General features: G+C 50.6%; 1 protein-coding gene across 3 annotated transcripts in view; it reads right to left on the reverse strand.

Moving 5' to 3' along the window:
- Nucleotides 1–838, reverse strand: part of RGS12 (regulator of G protein signaling 12) — a 121207-nt gene extending 120369 nt beyond the window's left edge. For 2 of the 3 annotated variants that reach the window (XM_019658013.1, XM_019658019.1), the window contains exon 1: nucleotides 754–838. The gene's annotated coding sequence lies outside the window, so the exon portion shown is untranslated. The remainder of the gene's footprint in view (nucleotides 1–753) is intronic. The other variant, XM_019658014.1, reaches the window with a different exon arrangement.
- Nucleotides 839–17762: the final 16924 nt, after the last annotated feature.

Below are 17762 nucleotides of genomic sequence, written 5' to 3' on the forward strand. Positions count from 1 at the left end.
ACCCCACAGCTCCGGGGCCGCCCTGTCTACACCCCACAGCTCCGGGGCCGCCCTGTCTACACCCTACAACTCGGGGCCGCCCTGTCTACACCCCACAGCTCCGGGGCCGCCCTGTCTACACCCCACAGCTCCGGGGCCACCCTGTCCACACCCCACAGCTCCGGGGCCACTCTGTCTACACCTCACAACTCGGGGCCGCCCTGTCTACACCCCACAACTCGGGGTCACTCTGTCTACACCCCACCGCCCCTGAGCCGTGGCAGAGGTTGCGACGGGGGGCCGGCAGGCGGCTGCAGTTAATTTCCAGAGTTGGGGTCTCTGGAGACAGCCTCTGCCCAAACAATGCGGCGCCTGTTAGGTTCGGCCAGGAAGCCTGGACCCCGCTGGCACAGAGCGAACGCGGTGGGCACGCAGGCCGGGGCTCTCGCCGCGAACGCCGCCCGTCTAGTCCCGGCCGGGATCGGGCCGGCTTCACAACGACCCACGCCCGGGACCGGGCGGTGGTCCGTCCGCACCGGGCCCACGACAAGTCCCAAGATTTGGGCCCGGGAACAAAAGGAGAGTGGCCGATGGCCCGGGGGCGGGGGGCGGGGGTCCCCAAGGAGACAGCGGCCCTGAGGAGCCGGACCCAGCCGGACGCCCCTTCAACCCTCCGCCGCGCTGGGCGGGGCCGGTCCGCGGAGGGCGCGAGCGCGCGCCTAGAAAAGAAAGAAAGCGGAGGCGGGGCGGCCCTGCGCCCGGCCCGCAACCTACCGGCCGCTCCCTCCGCCGGCCGAGTCCGAGCTGTCCGCGCGCCCAACGGTCCCCTCAGCCTCCGCGGCCCGGAGCAAGGGGCGGGCCCGGGGAGGGGTCGATTGGGCGGGCCCTCCAGAGGGCGTGGTCGTTGGTGGGCGGGGTCCCCGGGGAGGTAGGGGCGTGGCCTCCAAGGTCGTGGGCGGGTCTCAGGAGGCGGCAGCAGTGCGCGATCTAAGGGTGGTTCGGAGCCTCCAGAGGGCGGGGCCTCCAGGGGGCGGGAAACTGAATGCGCGTCCGGCCCCTAGAGGCGTGGCATACAGAGGACGAGGCTAAGAAACGAAGGGCGGGGCCGTAATGTAAGGGGCGGGGCGTGAGGGGGGCGGATCTGGAGGGGCGTGGCCTCCCAGACAGGGGCGGGACTTCCGCTGCCCAAGCTGTGGTAGCCGATCCAGCTTCTCCTGTGGAGGCCCTGCACCTCCCGCCTCGGTCCCCTCTGGCCTCCCTGACTCCAGGTCCCCTCCCGAACCTTCATCCCGAGTCCCCTCCCGACACCCAGCTCGGGTCCCCTCCCGACCACCGCCGGGTCTCCAGTGCTGTCGCCAAGGCCGTCCCGCCCCCTCCTGCCGACTGCCTTCCGCTGACTTTGATGTTTGTGGAGACCGCATCCCAGGGGACATCGTTTTATTTTTCAAGGAGAAGAGCAGATAGGAAGTGCGGTGTCCCTCCAGTCCTCCGACAGGGGGGAGACGCCAGACAGGTGGTGCCCAACACGGCCCCAATGGAGGGTCCCAGGACCTGACTCCCTCCGTCCTGTCCAGACACCCGCCTCTGTCCCCGCGGAGACCTTCCAGGCAGCTCTCCCTGCCTCCAGTTGCCGTCTTTCCCTGCAGTCACTCTTTCTTTGGAAATTCCGTTCCTTTTCCTTCCAGTGACCCACCAGAGTGTTTCCAGGAAACAGTCCACTGGACATGGACTGTACAATCTAAGTGCAGGGGGGAAATCGAGTCCAGGACTCCTGACTAGTTGGGCCCTGGCTTTCAGCTATGCAGCCAGCACCCAAACCCGGCTGGAGCCTCCTGGGTTGTATGTGGCAGCATCACGACAAATCCACCAGCCATCACGGTCCAGCCCCTCCACTGACCCGAACAACCAGAGAGTCTAAGTTATGCTCCCAAAATGACAGCAAGGGCAATTTTTTCACTACCTGGAATGTTGTCAAGATGCATCTCCCCTCGTGTTTGCAAATAAAATACCTCGACAGCATCATGAAATGTGGAACTGGCGTTGGTAGAAGCACACTCACCTCCTCATAAGCAGAGGGCAGGACATGGTGACTCTGAGGCTGGGGCCATTGTCTCTACAACAGTACTGCTATGGACTGAATGTGTCACCCCCAAATTCATGTGTGGAAGCCTAACGCCCCATGTGATGGTATTGGGAGGTGGGACTGTGGGGAGGTGATTAGGTCATGAGTGTGGAGCCCCTGTGAAGGGGATTAGTACCCTTATAAAAGAGACCACACAAAGCTCCCTTGTCCCCTCCACCTTGTGAGGTGACTGTATGAAGACACTGTCTGTGTATCAGGAAGCAGGTTCTCAGCAGACGCCGAATCTGCTGGCGGCTTGATCTCAGGCTTCCAGCCCCCAGAACAGTGAGAAATTAGCTCCTGTTCTCTCTAAGTCCCCCAGTCTGTGGTCTTCTCGGCACTGATGGACTGAGACAAGCACCCAAGTCCGCCCCTCTGTACAAGGTGCAGGGACAGGAGAGCAGTCGGAGACCACTGTCCCCTTCTGATCATTCCACGCTCCTGCCTCCCGCTCCCCGGAATTCCGCCTCCTCCAGCCTTGTCCCAGCCAGCTCCTTAGGCCGGACTCCTTTTTCAGCCTCTTGCTTCCTTTCCCAGTGCTGGACCCTCTGCTCCTTCCTTCTTGCCCTCCGTGCCTCCTTCTCTCCTGCCTCCTTTCCCCTTTAAATACATCGCTCGCTGCTGGTCCACTCTCCAAACTGCATACGCTGGCCACTTGCTGAAGTCTGGCTCCTGTCTTCTTCCTCTTCTGAGTGTGTCACCTGCTTTGTTTAACTACAAGGACACCTACCACTCTCTCTCCCTCTTCCCCTGTCCCTCCCCCGAGTCCTTTTTTGGCAGCTCTTCATCATTAGGTCTCGTGTTATTACTTCGGGTCCCAGGAGGAAACACATGGCATTCTCAAATGGGGAAACTTGAGAAGAGTCCAGTAAAGCCCTAATCTGCAGGGGTTCCAGAGGGGTGGTGCAGAGCAGAGACAGAAAAGCAGGGCAGGGGCCAGGCACGGCCTCTAGGGCTGGGAGAGCAGGGGCAGCCCAGAGGTGATGGAGCCCAGAGAGGAGGGGTGGGGGAAGAGGGAGAGGGAGAGAGAGGGGGGGGGGCACACACATACTTCTCTGGTGTCCACTCCCTCTGTCACATGGATGTCACCAGGTCAGCTTCCCCAGCCCCTGCCCACCTGCAGGACATCCACAAAGGGATGTCCCACACTGCTTCCACCTCGGCTGACGCCTGCTCTCCCCTGCCCAGCACCGGGCATCTCCAGCCATCCTCCCAGCACTCTGCTTCAGCCTCAGGCCCCCAGCCAGCCTCCAGCGTGAGTCATTACCTCGCTGGCCACCATGGAGCCGAGACCTGGTGTCAAGCTCTGCCCAGAGCGTCCCTTGCCCTGGATGCAGCCCGCACCCTCGGAGGGAGGCGTGTTAGTGTCAGCCCATTTACAGATGGCGACTCAGGCTGGAGCAGGGCCCCGCAGCAGCTCACCACTAGGCAGAGAAGCTGGGATTTGGCTCTCAGAGCTTGACAGCTCCACAGCCCCCCTTCTCCCATGCCCGGGACCTCCACGGGGAAGGGCCTCCTGGACCCAGCATCACACTGCCAGCCCCTCTCCCCAGGCTGCCTGTGCCTGCAGCCCTGCTCAGGCCCCACCCTCTGCACTAAGAAATCGGCTGTCTGATTCCCCAGGCTCGCGTTCCAGGCTCCCCTCCATGGAGCCCCTTTCTGCCTTCCAGGAGTTGAGGGGATGGGACCATGGGACCTCGCAGCCAGGCACCCTCAGTGCCAGCTAGAAATGAGGCTAGCTCGCAGCATCCAGCAGGCCTGAGGGCCAAGGTCCTTGCCCCCCTCTCTAGTTGGTGCCCTTCGTGCTCCCTGTCCTTGGTGGGCCTGCTGAAATGCCACCTGCCCCCACACCTGCTGGCTACCTCCTCACCTGTCAGGGCTGAGCTCAGGTGTCACACACCACACCACACCCCACCCCCGCCCAAGTGGAAGGGAGCTCCTCCCATGGACCCACTAGACCCATACATACACCTGTCACCATGCTGTCACTCTGTAAGGAGATCAAGTTCACATCTGTCTTATGCCCCCCACACTATTCACCCCCCACCCTGGAGCTACTGGACAGGAAGTACCACCACCGACCATTGGACACTGTGGAGTGCCCACCTGTGCCAAACGAATGCTAGGCTTGGGGCCACAACGTCTAGGGCTCCAAGAATTCCCAGTGGACCAGCCCAGCAGGTGTGATGGCCCACAGGTGGCCAGCTGGCAGAGGTCTGCAGGGTCACTTGGTAAGGGTTTGGGAACCACGCACAGGAAACTGGGCAGATTTGTGTTTCCGGAAAAGCCCTTGACTGTGTAGGCGGGGGGGGGGGACAACAGAGGTGGGAAGGGGACTCTGGGGAGCTCTCAGAAAGGGAGAGCACCTGGGAAAGGAGCCATGGTGGCCTTGAGAGGCTGCAGTCAGTGGTATGGATGGGGGAGGGGCGGGGCCTGGAGCAGGAACTAAGGAGGCCACAGGACCAGACAAGGGCAAGGTCCTCGGGGCAGCCAGGGGACGCGGGCACTTAGGGTGGGCGGAGGGTCCCGGCCAGGCCCAGCTCTCACCTGACGCTCTGCTCCAAGCTCCCCCTCAGGAGGCTCTCACTTCTGGGAGCAAGAACCCCCTGCCTCAAATATCCCCAAAACCCACGGCTGCATCCATGTTTTGGAACTCATTAGGATCAGTTAACAGACGAAATAAATCAAATGAAGCATAATGTTTTTAACCAGAATGCACGAAATTAATTAAATCGAGCACGTTACTAAACAGGACTCAGGTTAATCAGGGACATCATCACCAGATGGAATAGGCATTAATTAAACACACCATGTTGTTACTGCACAGAAGTGTACTAATCAGCGAGCATGCATTGTTCCCACAATGGAAAGCACTTCATTCTTCCCGGGGCCCCAGGAAGGATGGTGGCCCAGGGACAGGGAGGTCCCACAGGCAGGCAGGCCCCCAGCAAGTTCACAAAGCAGGAGAGGAAGTCCCCTGGGTGGCGTGAACATCGCCCTCTTGTGCAGACCCAACTCTGAAAGGTCTCCGCTGTCACTGCGTCACTCGTGCTGGGAAGCCCCTATTTGGGGAAAATGTCTGTTAGGGGTGTTTCCCTTCACAGAAAATAAACCAGAAAGCGTCCCCTCAAACCAGGAAAATGACAATGGGTGAATTCCCGAACGTTGCGCTCTGAGTGCCTTGAGCAGCCCACGCTGACCGCTGTCCTGCGCGCTCCACTCCCGAGGGGACACAGCACCTTGCCGTCTGAGGCTCACTTTTCTAGGCGCTCAGTGAGCAGGCGGCCGGAGAACTCACCTTTCAGATGGAGATTCTGAAGGAATGAGTGCGGTCCTTTCCTGAGCATGGGGACTTCCTCTGTCTGAGTTGCTCCCTGATGTGTGCACAGGCTGACGTTTCTGGCCCCGCCCTCGCCCAGCGTGTCCCAGGCCAAGGCCACATCCTGCAGAGACAGCTCCTGTTCCTGCTGGATTCCTTTTGGCAGGATTGGCACCAACAGCCACGCCAATTAGGCGCCTACTGGGTGCTTTGCCCACCTTGGCCTTTTAATCCCCCTACAGCCCTGCACACGCCCGTTTACAGATGGGGAGACTGAGGCTCAGGGACACAAGTGCCGGGCTGAGCCCTTCCCAGTGTGTGGCACCCGGCCTGGCCTCCTGCCTCCGGAGCTGGCTCCGAGCTCCACGAATGCTCTGTACACACCAGGGCACTGCAGGGACCAGAGGCGCAGCCCAGTGAAGCCACGTGGGGCACAGCTGGCTGGGAGGAGCGGAGTGATCGTATGGCTGGTCGGAGGGGCCACCCTATCTGTTGTGTGCCCTCCTCTGTCTGGGACCCAGAAACCATTGAGAGCTGCCCCACTGAGCTCCACATCCCAGGGGAGGCAGGAGGCACACAGCGCCCCCCAGCGGGTGGGCGGGCTCTGGAGGGCTGGAGCCCGGAGACTCACCTTCTCCGGCTGGGGCCCAGCAGGTGCGTGAGTGGATGAGCCACAGGCTGGGATCTGAGCGCTAGGACTCGCAGCAGCAACCGAGAGTTCAGGAGGCAGCAGCCGGGAAGGACGTCCCACACCCACCCCCAGGGACTGACAGCCCCCAGCGACCCCTCAGGGAACACTTGGCTTTCTCCCCTTGTGTGGGCTCCTCCCCATCCACACGTGCTTCCTGTGTTTTCTATGGTGATAAGGGGTCCTGCGTGGGGAACTTTCTGGGCATCATCCTAGCCAGCCAGCCTCATAACGTGGGTATTATTAATATTATCCCAACTGTCAGAGGATAAAACAGGCTCAGGAGGTCAAGTCACGCCCACCCCCACTCCCAGCAGGCCAGAGCCAGGGTCTGTCTGCGTCCAGGAGCACAGGGTAAGAAGGTGTGACAGTGGAGGCAAGACCTGGTCCCTGAGCCAGCTCCCGCACTGCAGAGTGGAGGAGGACTTGGCAGCAGACTCTGTGGGGGGTCCTGCTGCAGGTCCCACCGCCAGCATGGGGGTGAGGTGCTGCCCCTCCGTGTCCAGGCATCATCGTGTCTGCTGCAGAGGGCACCCTGGGGATCCAGGTGCATCCCAGGCGGCCCAGCCCATCCCACACCCCGAGTCTGTGGGCATGAGGGGTGCGGGGTTCCCACGGACCACCTGTGGTGCCGGCATCGTTGTCCTGTTCACCTGGCATCCCGAGAGGCGGAGGACCCACAGCAAGGACAGGGGTGGACCCCAGTTGCTCGAGGCCAAGGACGAAGTCCCCACCCCAGGGGCCCCACCCCAGGGACCCATGGAAGCGGCCGCAGGGAGATGATGTTGAGCCGCCAGGCCTGGCCAAAGGAAGCCAGCTCCCCAGGCTTGGGTCACGGAAGGTCGTCCCTAACCCCTCTGTCCTCTCCCTCTCCCCCACCCCACACTCCACCTGCAAAGCTCAGAAATGGGGCACTTGGCTGGGGTGCAGTGTGGACCAAGGGGGGAGCAGACACCCCCACCACCACCACCACACCCCAGCCCTGAGCGGACCCAGAACAGGGGAACAGGAGCAGGGGGGCTTGACCGGAAATCCATGTGGAACTTTCTTTGATTAATATCTTGGGCTTGAGAGCATGGATTGGGACAAATTCTAAATAGACACTGGATTTACTTTTGAAGTGACCAAAAGCTGCCTTTTTATGTAAGAGAAACACAAAACAGAAAGGCCAGCCAGAAATCTTTAGGGCTGGGAGAGATTTGGTCCACAGCATCAGCTGGGGTGGGAAAGAGGGAGAAAACAAAGAAAGCTACATTTGGGTTGTATCACAAGAAACGCTTTTCAACTCGCTGATTGCATGGGGATAGATATTCCAGATGGCAGGGTGAAAAGTGTGACCTGTCCCTTTTAGGGGACCCACTGTCTTGGTTTGCTTGGGCCCCTCTGGGTTTTAGCATCCCGACTCCTGCGTCCCTGGATACCCAGTCCCAGGCAAACTGGGGCAGGTAGTCGCCCCACCTCCAGTGGACTTCACGAATAACTGGAGAGCCACGCCAGGCTGGACAAAGACACGGCCTCTCACACCTGAAGGAGTTGGGCCTCGTCGTCGCCTCTGGGTGCCGTTTCCCGTGGCAGCCTCAGGAGCTGATACGGTCAGAAGCATCAGGCCCAGGCCAGCAGGGCACCTTCCAGCCACGGGCACAGCGTTTATTGGCATCAAAGCTTCCTCCGCCCGTCCTCTCCTGAGAATTAGAAGAGAATTCTACATAGGTGGGCTGTGAGCCCTGGGCGCTCCCAGATGGGCGATCTCAGCGTTTTCCTCCTCTCGCCCCCTCCAGATCCTGTTACAGGGGGCTTACGGGGTCTCTCCCTGAGGAGCAGGACAAGTGTCCGGCCCCAGGAGGAGAGATGCACAGGAAGCTATTTTCTCTCCAATTTAAAACAATGTTTTTAATTTTTAAAGCATGAACTAGTCAACCTTGTTTATTTTTTAATCTTTTTTCTTTTTTGGTCAGCTTTTTCTAATTTTATTAATAGCAATCAACATACTAAGTGATTGAAATAGAGCAAATTTGAAATCAGTTTCATTTTCCTCTGAAGACAGCAATTCGTTATCTGAGGATATCCTGCTATTTCACTTAACTCTTCTAATGCAGCTTGAATCTTGTATCAATTAAATCTAATTGCTTTAACAGCATGTAAAAAAAATGTCATTGACATTCTTTTGTGTTTCTGAGGGTAATTATAAGGTCAGATATGATACATGTTTCACCAGGATGTTCCACCTTTGGGCAGATGCAGAAACTATCCAATAGTCTTTGAATGGTTGCAGAGGCTGTTATCACGCTGGCAGCCTCACAGCCACGTCTCCCAATAACAAATTCAGACTCTGTGTCATAGTTGGCACAAGGGAGGCTTCTGGGTTTCCAGCCAAAATTTAGGCTTGTTTACCTTTTCCTTTGCCCATCACGATAGCACCATTATCACACTTTTCTCTTGACCATCTTCTAAAGTATTTTAATGAAGGTAAGATTGTTTTATTTGATTTTTGAAAATTTAATTGAATCTTATTAAATAAAACAATTTGCAACATCCATTCTTGTTACCAATGTGCCATGGCATCACCCACTTCACCATTAGGTCTAGCCCGACGTGCACATAAACATAGGAGTAATACGGATGCTCAGCTTTGCAAAATGCTCCCCAACTGCCAAGTGGGCTGCAGTGAATGCTCTGCCAGTTTCTGAGAACCCCTGGAAACAATCACAAATAGAAATATGAAGAAAAGCAAGGCAAATAGACATCAACACCATTATGTGTGTCTGTGGCATTCACTCCACCTGAGAAGAAGGATCTGACAAGTTTGTTAACTTGTCGTTTATTTCAACCCAAGCACTTTCAATGTGACGCAAAATTAAGGAAAGAAAGTGGTACTTCCTCTTCCAGCTGGGGTGTGGAAGGATGCAAAAGTCTTTCGCTCCCATGGTTATAAGAAGAAAAACCCAGGGGAAAAAACTATACTTTTCTATGGGGTTAGTGGACAAGGAGATGCAAGGGAACGTTTAAGAACTGAATGCCCGAGAAAGATGAGCTCTTCATCAATGAATAGAGTGTGGCATCAATGTCCATACCTGTAACAGGTGTCTCATCCACATATTAGCAGATGGAGTTGCAGGGGTGAAGAGGAACCAGCCCAGTCTTAGATGACAAGTCACTCAGCCCCACCAGTCTACCTTCTCCCACCCAGACTCAAATTTTGCAAAAAAAGTGAGAGGAAAGGCTGGGAAGCAGAGCAATATCATTAGTCCTCCACAGTCTCACCATGCTGGGATTCCAGAGTTACATCTACAGTGAACCAAATATACCTGAAACTGTAGTTGGGCTCCTAGTTAAAATTCTGACAAGATTAAAAAAAAAGGCTGCAGTGGAATAGGATGTGGAAGGTTGAGTTGAACACAGATAAACTCAAAATCATTAAAGCTCTGTCCCAGTTACAGAATCGACTTAACTCTTGGAGAAATCTGAAGGACAAACTCCTCTCCCACACTGAGGAAACAGTTTGTATTCTGTGGGAAATAAGCAGAATAAAATCAAAACAAAACATTACATATTAGTCTCCACTGTTCATTTGCACAAATGTCTGGAATGGAATAAAAATTACAAGACATGTGAAGAAGATTTTGACCTATAGTCAAAAGAAAGCACAATCAAAAGATGTAGACCCCAGATGATCCAGTAATTGAAATTAGCAGACATGGGAATAAAACAATATTATGAATATGTAGAAGAATTTACTGGTAAAGATGGAAATAATAGATAAAGAGATGGGGTATTTTAGAAGAGAAATTGAAACTCTATAGTCTCAAAAGAAATTCAAAAACTGAAAACTACAATATCACAGTATTTGAAATTTAAAAAAATGTATTGGCTATGCTTCTAGACACAAAAAAATTCAGTGAACTTGAAGGCACATCAATATAAATAATCAAAACTAAATCACAGAGGAAAAAATGATTAAATCAAATGAAAAGAGCACCTGTGACCTATGGAATAATATCAAGTGATGTGACATATGTGTAACTAGAGGCCCAGAAATATAAAGTGGGAGAAATATATTTGAAAAAATAGTTGTCAAAATTTTCTCAAATTTGATTTTTAAAAAAACAATCTGTAGATCTCAAAATTCAACAAAACCCCAAGAAGGATAATTACAAAGGAACAAACTGTTGAAAATAAAAACTAAAATCTCCAAAGCAGCCAGAGAAATAAAGATGCATTAGGTACATTAGTATAATAACAAAAACGGTTGAGTTCTTATCAGAAACAGTGGAGGCCCAAAGACAAAACAGGAACATCTTTAAAGGACTGGGAGGAAAAATTGTTAACTGGCAATTCTATATCCAGTGAAAATATCTATGAAAAATAAAGGCATTTTCAGATAAACAAAATCTGAGTGAATCCATTGCCAGCATATTCACACTACAAAAAATGCTAAAAGAAATTCTCTAGGCTGAAGGAAAATGATGCCAGATGAAGACCTGGATCTACACAAAGGAGTGAAGAGAAAGTAGAAATGGTGAATACGTGTGTAATTACAAAAGACTACATTTCCCTTTTCTTCATTTCTTTAAAGACAATTGAACATTTAAGGAGAAAATAATAATATTGTATCGTGAGGTTTGTAACATAAGAACATGTAAATTATATGCAACAATAGCACAAAAGATAGAAGAAAATGGAGTTATATGTTGAAAGGTCTTTACATTATACATGAAGTAGTACAATATGATTTCAGAGTAGACTGAGGTAAATTAAGGATACGTATTGGAATCCTTAGAGCAAACTTTAAAAAGCAGTACAGAGTATTGTAGCTAAAAACCCAATGGTGGAGATAAAATTTTTAAAAATTTAAATCAGTTAATTCAAAAGAAGGCAGGGGGGCCAGCCTAGTGGCTCAGTTGTTAAAGAGCACGAGCACTGAGCAACAGGGTCCTTGGTTTGATTCCCATATGGGCCAGCGAGCTGCTGCTGAGCTGACTACAGGTGGCAGGATGGCTCAGGTGGTGAGAGCACATGCTCCTAACAACAAGGTTGTCTGTTTGAGATGGTGGGCTACACCTGCCCGCAACTAAAGACTGAACTCAGCACCTTGAGCTGAGCTGCCACCTGGATGGCTCAGGGGATAGAGCATGCACGATTAACAATGAGGCTGCTGGTTTGACTTCCACATGGGATGGTGGCTACGCCCACCTGCAACTAATTGAACACAGCACCTTGAGCTGAGCAGCTCAACTGGACTTGGAGCTGAGCTAGCTGCGCCCTTCACAACTAAGACTGAAGGACAACAACTTGGCTGTTCCCCTTCCTGAATTCCCCAACACTGTTCCCCTCCCCCAATTCCTCAACACTGTTCCCCTCCTCCAATTCCCCAATAAAATCTTTTTAAAAACAAAGACAAAAGAAGGCAGGACAGGCAGAACAAAAGAATAAAGAACAAACAGGACAAATAGAAAATAACTAGCAAGATTACAGGTAGACTTGAACCTAACTATATCAATAATTACATTACATATAAATGGGCTAAACATGCCAACTAAACGACAGGGGATGGCAGACTGGATTTTTTTTTTTAAAACCTGCTATATATTCTTTGACAGAGACACATTCTAAATATAAAAACATATTTAGATTGATAGTGAAAGGATTAAAAAAAATACCATGGGAAAATAACCATAAGAAAACTGCCATGGCTGTATCTTCAAATATGTGAAGCAAAAATTGTGAGAACTAAAAGGAGACAAATAATAGTAGACAAAACCATACTTACAGCTGAATATTTTAACATTTTTTCTCATAAGTTGATGAGAAAACCAGACAAAATAATCAGTAAGGATATAAATGATTCGAACACCATCAAACAACCTAACCTAATTGATATGAATAGAAGACTACACCCATCTGCTATAGTGTGCAGGTTCTTCTCAGGTGCACATGGAACATTTCCCAAGAGAGAACATATGCTGGGCCATTAAATAAATTGTATTAATTATAAAGGATTGAAGCCATATAGCTTATGTTTTCTATAATAACAATATGAAATCAATAACAATATCTAGAGAAGTATTTAACTTTTGACAATTAAGTAACACACTTCTAAATAATCCACAAGTCAAAGAAGAAGTCACAAAAAAAATTTAAAAATATTTTAACTGAATAGTAAAGGAAACATAATATACCCAAATTTGTGGTATGTAGCTAAAGTTCTTATAGATAAATGCATAATTTAAAATGCTTATATTGGAAAAGATGGTTTGAAATGAATGATCTAAGCCTCCACATTAAGACAGAAAACAAAGAGCAAATTTAACCTAAAGTAAACAGAAGGAAGAAAATAATAAACCTAAGAGGGAAAACTAATGAAATAGAGAACAGCTAAACCAGAGAAAAAAATAACCCAAGAGAGCCAAAAGTTGGTTTTTCAAAAAGATTAATAAAATTTATCAACCCTTACTATGAGTAATGAAAAATAGAGGGGAAACACAAGCTACCAATATCAGAAATATCATTACAGAGCCCACAGATGTTTAAAGGATAGTAAAATATAAATATGAACAACTTTATGACAACACATTTGACGACTTGTATAAAATGGAAAAATTCCCTTGATAACACAACAAGAATTACACAAGAATAAATAGAAAGTTTGAATAGCCCTATATCGGTTAAAGAAATTGAAGTGAGAACTCAGAACCTTTAAGGGGAAGTGTGCTGATGTCTGCAACTTATTTAAGGATACATCAAAAAGTAAGATAGAGTGATGGATAAATATCTGATAAGGAAAGTATAATAAAATATTATTCTAGAAAATGGGCATGACTGTTCATTATACAAGTCTGTCTATTTTTCTGAGTGGTTGAAATTTTTCATAATAAAATTTTAGGGAAAAAGCCAGCATTTTCCATAAAGAAACTTACTCACAAAGAAAACCCCAGGATCATATGGTATTGGAATAAGTCAACATTAAAGGGAGAAATATTGCCATTCTTACACAAACTTTTTTAGAAAATAGAGAAATATTGAATGCTCTTGAACTCACTTTATGAGGCCTGCATAACTCTGACATCAAAATCTGACAAAGACATCATGAGAAAAACAAATTGCATGTTCCCATGAATATGGGCACAAAAGTCCTTAGCAAAATATTACTAAATTGAGTAACAACACAGTATGAACAAGCACAGTTCATCCCAGGAATGCAAGGTTGGTTTAATATTTGAAAAGCAATCCTTATATTCACATTAATAGAATAAAGATGAAAAATCTTGTAGTTATCTCAATAAATGCAGACATATCATTTGTTAAAATTCAATACCATTTATAATTAAAAGCTCTAAACAGACTAAAAATAAAAGGCAACTTCCTCAGTCTGATAAAGGGCATCTATGGAAAACTTACAGCTAACATCATACTTACTGGTGAGATACTATTTTCTCCCTAAAATCAGGAATAAAGCAATAATGTTGCCCTTATAACTTATTTTCAACATTGTACTGGATGTTCTAGCCAGAGGAATAAAGCAAGAAAAAATAAAAATAAAAGCATACAGATTAAAGAGCGAAAAGTAAAGTGCCTTTTTTCACAGAAAGTGTCATTATGAACAGAGAAAGTCCTAAGGAGTTTATTTTTAAAGTTACCAGACTAATAAGTGACTTTAGCAGGCTTGGGTTACAGATACACACCTCAGTTGTATTTTTATATACTATCAACAAACAATTTAAAATTAACACACTGAGGAGAAAATTTAATAAAGAATGCACTAGGCTTCTCCAAAGGGAGGGATGTACTACGTTCATAAATTGTGAGATTAAATATTGACTGGTAACCTGTCAGTTCTCTTCAAGTTGATCTAGAATTGAATGCCATCTCCATCAAAATTTCAGCAGGTTTTGGGCAGGGGGGAGGTTACAAACTGATGAGCTGATGTAAAATTTATTTGGAAGTGCAAAAGATCTGAACCAACCAAAACAATCTGGGAACAGAACAGAGTTGGAAGATTTATGCCATCTGACCTCAAGACTTTCCATAAAGCTACAGTTGTCAAGCTAAAGTATACACACAGACCAATGGACCTACTCTTGTGCAATGGACTGACTTTTTGTTTTGTTTTGTTTTGTTTTGTTTGTTTTGTTTTGTTTTTTAGCTGAGCCATCCTGCCACCTGTTGGCACCTCAGCTCAGGCCGGGAATCGAACCGGTGACCCTGTAGCTCAGAGCTCGCACTCTTGAGTGAGCTCGTAACCAACTGAGCCACTCGGCCGCCCTAAACTGACTTTTTGACAAAAGCATGACAAAAATTGAACAGGGGAAGGGGAAGACTTAACAAACGGTGCTGGAACAGCAGGATAATCATATGGGGGGGGGGAACCTTGATATCTAACTCACAATAATTAATTGGACATGGCCCAAAGTCCCAAACATAGTCATGGCTTCTAGGATACGATAGGAGAAAATATCTTCATGATATTGGTGAAGATTTCTTAGGACATGAAAAACTCTAGCCATAAAAGAAAAATAAATAAGTCTGATTTTCTTTGAGAAAATCTTTGCCCACTGACAGCCATCATTAATTGCCATTTTCCACCGTGGTGTCATCACAGGTCCTGGCTGGCGACTCACCGCCCTGCACTTCAAACAGCTGGAAACCAGACAAAACATGGGAACATCGGCTCTGGGGCAATGGCCTATAATTCTGAGAGGAGAGGCAAGCGAGGGGGGCCTCGCGAACCCCTGGCTGTCTGCTTGGGGCCAGCACGGCCCGAGTGGCAGTGGGACCACCTCAGCCTTGCATCCGCACTGAAGAAGCCTTTTGTGGGCTCAGGCTGCACGAGGCGGGGGTGGGAGGGTGGGCGCTGGGCCGGGGCTGGAAAGAAGCTTCGACCCAAAAATGGAGGCTGTGGGCTGGGCAGACCTGGGGCAGGGCTACGTTTTAGAAGAAATACACTGAACTTGGGGTCCCAATCTGGATGTAGGTCCCATTCCACCTGCCAGGGTGAGTCCCATCACCCCCAAACCTCACTTCCCCACCTTAGGGTGACCAAAGAGTGTTGGGCTCGGGCCTGCTGGGCGGGCACCCTGGGGGTGCCCCTGTTCCTTCCCGCACAGAGGCGGGTGCTCAGGGCTCCAGGCTCTGGGCTCGGTGGAGCGTGTTACTATTCTTGGCTGTAACCTAAGCAGCTGCCCATTAAAATTCCATTAGTTTCGAAGGCTTGAGCTGCAGTTGATATTTCTAATTATTGTGAAATTAAAATTGTCCCTGTAATTTAAGGATAATTGCAGGAGATGCCAGCTGGTGCCCCAGGGAACCACACTGTTCCCAAGCAGAACTTGGAAAGTCTCTTGAAAGTTCTCTGAACAGGAAGCCAGAGGCATTTTGGAAAACGAGGGAGGTGGGGGTTCAGGCACACCATTGGAATCTAAATGTCACTGTAATGGGCTCTGGGCTCTCTTGTGACCCCCCCAGCCTGGCTGGGAAAGCAGCTGGGTCTCCCAGGAGAGGGGACTGGAGCCCAGACCTGGGCCTGAGCCTGGGACTAGATGCAAGGAGGACTAACCGTGTGTTAACAAGGGGTTAAGGACACGAACAGCTGTAACATGATGGGAAGGGTCTAGAGCTGGTAGAAACCCTCTGCGGGGCGAGGCCTGTGTGGAGGGTATTTTGTGGAAGTAAAATGAAGTGGCAGCTGGAGCTAGAGGGAGGGCAGGGATCCGAGCGTCCAGGTCCTCCCCCCACAGATGGGAGCCAGCCCGGCCCTCCGACCGCCCCACGGGAGTGAACCCCAGGCCAGGGAGTTGCTCTCAGCTAACCGAAGCCTCTGGGCCCAGCCTCCAGACCCAGGTGGACAAACCCAAGAGGAGCAGGGCTGCTGTGGACCCCACAGAAGGGGGGGCAGAGTGAGCGGGGAGCCCCAAGGTTCCCCCCACACCCAGCAGCCCTTCTCTCGACTTGGGGCTCATGTGCATGCATGCTGCGTGGGGGGCGTTTGCCATGGCCTGGGGTCCTGCACACCCATGGGCCCCCCTCCCCCTGTTGGGTCCTGACCTCTCCCCGGCGCTGCAGCCCCAGGTGGGAGCCAGTCTAGAGATAAAGGGAAGGCCTGGCTCTCCCCCAGAGCCTTGGGGCTCCCCCTCACACATGCTCCCTCATAACATGGGGGTCGTGATGCTGCCCTCTGCAGCTGTCACACCCCTGCTCACTGCTGCCCCTCCCATGCTGGCTGCTCCTTGAGGGCAGGGCTGTCTCAGATTTGACAGTGTCTCAGAGGTCAGCAGGTGACCTGGGGAAGGTCGCCAGGACTGGCTCCCAGTGGAGCTGTGGGAAATAACAGATGAGGTGGGCCCTGGGGCTGAGCACCCCTTAAACGTGCTGCCGTCTGGAGGACAGCCCTGCAGAGCTCCCATGACGAGGCCACAGGCCACAGCGGAGCCCCTCCCCTGGAAAGCAGCGGGTCCTACTGTGTTTCCTGCAGGTGATAGCACCAGCCGAGCCTGTCTTCCTCAGGGAGACTTGGCGAGAAGGGACCAACCTCAACAGAGTTCCAAGTTTTCCTCACCGCTTCCCCTCATTCTGCCATTTTGGCCTGTGTCTGGTCTGCCCGACAAGGTGGACCAGGTGACAGTTGCACCACACGATTCCCGCAACACGACACAGGTCACCAGCTTTCCGGCCTGCAGTGGGTGGGTCCTATGATCCCCTCACCCACATTCGGCTGCCACCACTGAGTCAACCATTGTCCTAGGACCTGCCATGGCCAGTATCCCCTCCCCTTTCTGGGACTAAATTAAATTCTCTGCTAAAAATTGAGTTTAGCTACAAATGACAGTCTGGAAATAACACTGACATGGGCTGGAATTTTATGTCTCTCTCACATAACAGAAGCCAGGCCCAAGCAGCAGCTCCACGGAGCAGTCAGACCCCAGGGGATGCTGTCTTTCTGGCTCGGGGTTCTTATGGCATTCATCCTCAAGAGTGCCTCATAGTCCGGGAAGGCTGCTGGAGAGCCAGCCATCTCCTCCATCCCCTGTGTTGCTGGACAGGAAGCAGGAGAAAGTAGGAAAATGGTAAAACAAAAAACCAACAAAAAACCCCACATACCTACCTGTCTCTTTATTACAGAGGTTTCTCAGAATTTGCCAACTTCCTCAGATATGTCACATGACACCCTAAACGGCAAAGGACATTTGGTCCGATTTTAGTCAGAACATCGCTGCCCAGAATAAAATAAGCATTGTGTTGCTAAGGAAGAAAGGAATGGCTATTTCTGTGCCTTTAGCAGGTTCTGCCACGAGGGAGGAGTGCATTGTCTGTAACAGGGAAAACCCTGGATCACCAAGATGCCAAACATCAGAGACTTGGACGAGTGAACTCAGGTCTGTCCTCAGCTCCCTGGGGGCAGGGACAGCATCACAGCTTCTGAGCCTGAGCAAGTGCCTCCAAAGGTCCGTGGAATGAGTCCACTGAAATGGCTCATGTGGCCAGTTACACTGTACCAGACACACCATAACCTGCTGAGACCTACGTGTCTCTTCTGCTGCCAACAACCATGCACCAATATTGGCTGGTTCCTAACCATTCCACCTCTAATCATCCATGGCCTCTAACCATAGACACCCCTAACCTCCACACCCTAACCATCCCACCCCTAACCATCCACACCC

Source organism: Hipposideros armiger, unplaced genomic scaffold (assembly GCF_001890085.2).
Source record: "Hipposideros armiger isolate ML-2016 unplaced genomic scaffold, ASM189008v1 scaffold_282, whole genome shotgun sequence".
NCBI lineage: Eukaryota > Metazoa > Chordata > Mammalia > Chiroptera > Hipposideridae > Hipposideros > Hipposideros armiger.